Below are 2,965 nucleotides of genomic sequence, written 5' to 3'. Positions count from 1 at the left end.
GGTAGTAATGGCCATGAGTAATTGTGGTTTGTGTTCGTTGTCTTGATTGTGGTGATGGTTTCACTGGTGTATACAAATGTCAGAACTCATCAAATTGCATACCTTACATATGTGCAGTTAATTGTACACTTGACCCTTGAACAATGTGGGGGTTAGGGACGCCAACTTCCCATGTGGTCGAAAATCTGAGTATAACTTTTGACTCCTCCAAAATGTAACTACTCATAGCTGACTGTTACTCAGCAGACTTACCTGTAACATAAACAGTCAATGAACATTCTGTATGCCATATAGATTATATAGTGTATTCTCACAATAAAGTGAGCTAGAGAAAAGAAGATGTTATTCGAAAATCATAAGGAAGAGAAAATATATTTACTATTCATTAAATGGAAGTGGACCATCATAAAGGTCTTCATCCTCTTCGTCTTCACATTGAGTGGGCTGAGGAGGAGAAGGAGGAAGAGGACGGGTTGTTGGTCTTGCTGTCTCAGAGGTGGCAGAGGCCAATGAAAATCCACATGTCAGTTGGACCTGGCAGTTCAAACCTGTGTTGTGCAAAGGTTGACTGTATATCAGTTACATCTTTTTTTTTATTAATTTCATCTAATTAGTTTTAAAATTTATTATCTACTCACAAGAAGCATAAATAAAGGTTTCACTCTTATATAAAGACCTGACAATACATACAATGGTCCTCTGCTGATTTGGAAGAAAGGACTGTTTTCTACGACAGTCTGTTCTTTATAACATATAACTGTTGTGGGAAAAAAGAAAATCCATTTCTTATTGTAGTTATTTTTCTTATTTGAGGTTTCTTTTCCATGATGACCCAACCACAAGTTTGGGAACATTGCTTCTGAGGCCCATTCTCTGATGAGAAAGTTCAGTCCCAACTGGGGAAAGTACCTGAGTCCCAGCCTTTTCAGCCTAACATTATACCTAATATCTAGAGTAAGAAATCAGGCTGAGCGTGGTGGTGCACGCCTGTAATCCCAGCCACTCCGGAGGCTGAGGCAGGAGAATAGCCCGAACCTGGGTGGGAGAGACCGTAGTGAGCAGAGATCACGCCAGTCACTCCAGCCTGGGCAACAGAGAGAGCCTCCGCCCCAAAAAGTAAATAAATAAAAAAATAAAAATCAAACATCCAAGTATCCACCTTGGGTTGCAGGAAGAGTTAATCTTATGCGTTTACAAAAAAATGTAACTATATAATGTGAAACACCATAAAGTCAGATGGCACTGCATGAGGCATTTTTGCTTCTTTTTCTTAAGGAAAAAGAGTTACATGGAAAATTCTCTCATCCTCCCCCCTCTGCCCCCGACTCCTCTATGTCCAGAGTTGGTTTTTTTTTTATTTTTCTGAGACAGAGTCTCACTCTGTCGCCCAGGCTGGAGTGCAGTGGTGCAATCTCAGTTCACTGCAACCTCCGCCCCCCAGGTTCAAGCAATTCTCCTGCCTCAGCCTCCCGAGTAGCCGGGACCACAGGCATGCACCACCACGCCCGGCTAATTTTCTATTTTTAGTAGAGATGGGGTTTCTCCACGTTGGTCAGGCTGGTCTCAAACTCCCAACCTCAGGTGATTCGCCTGCCTTGGCCTCCCAAAGTGTCAGGATTACAGGCGTGAGCCACTGCACCCGGCCTAGGTTTTTGTTTAAAATTGGGCCTTTGTTCCTATTCAGTAAATCTGTGTCACAGGATAAGCCAGGATTTAAATATACAAATACAAATTTTTAGTATCTTTCATGTCAAATTAGAAACACATACTTGGAATTTACTGCTGCAGTCTCAACTGTGCTTATCATGGTAGTGGCTGAAACTGGAAGACATTTTTTTTAAACCCTGAAGTCATCCATACTTGCTACTTCTTTAGTCTTCTTGCTTGGAATGAAAAGTATTCACAAATACCACCACCTAAGCACCTGTTTCAAATGAAACTCAGCCTTCAGCTTGCAAAATGATGTCTTTATAATTAAGCAAACAGGAGAAGACCCATGCGAGTTGCTTCTTTCTTCCTGGAGATGTTAGCAGGATAACTGGAATCCTAGGAGCTCCTCTGTGTTGAATTTGAGAGGCAGAACAAAAAGAAAAGTGGCCTTTTCCATTCCAAATCATGGACGTAATGTGTAGAGAAGTGATAGCCACATTTCAAGAATAGGGAAAGTAACTGGGTAAAAGAAGCAGGACTACCCACTCTAGGAGACAACATAGAGACACTTGCCAAGTCCTGAGTTCAGAATATTGTTTTTGAGATGAATATAAAAGCACCTAAAGGTCAAGGAAAATTTTCTTCCTGTGATAAGGAACACAAAGCCTGTTTGGTGGTCTGTTCGCACGGACGCGCGTGACACTTTGCTTTAGCGTAGATGACCACTCCCTTCTGTAAGGTAGCGAGGAAGAATGTTTGGTTAGTTCCTTCCTCTGGCCGATCTCTTTTTTTTCTTCTCCTCGCACGGTCCAACAGATGCACTCGGCCTCCGGGGGAGTGCCCGCCCCCGGTCCAGAGGCCAGTTTACAGCGGCACGCCTTACTCCGCCATCTTCGCAGCTTTATCAATTACATCTTAATGAAGCTGTCAAACAAACAAATAACCACTCCCCCCTACTGCAGAAAAGCAATAATGACCACATGCCAGGGGGCTGGAATAATTACATTTCTTTTTTCCAAAAAGTCTCCGGACTATTTTTGTCTGAGAGCCCTATATGTCTTAATACTGTAAAGTGTCTCAGAAAATTTTTTGGCAATAGGCCTGATAAGAGAACCGGATGGAAGATGTGCCTCTGAGGGGGTGAGGGCCTGCTGGGACCCCAGAAAGTGCAAGGTGCCGGGCAGGGCACGCAGGCTCTCCGTAGCCCCCTCACCGTGAGCCACCCACCCTGGGCCCCTGGAACAGGCCTCAGGCTAAGTTCTTTCTGTTCGAATCAACCCCATGGTTGCCGGGACAGACAACAGATAATCTCAAC

This window comes from Nomascus leucogenys, chromosome 4, assembly GCF_006542625.1.
Source record: "Nomascus leucogenys isolate Asia chromosome 4, Asia_NLE_v1, whole genome shotgun sequence".
NCBI lineage: Eukaryota > Metazoa > Chordata > Mammalia > Primates > Hylobatidae > Nomascus > Nomascus leucogenys.
Note: the sequence above shows the minus strand (reverse complement) of the source record.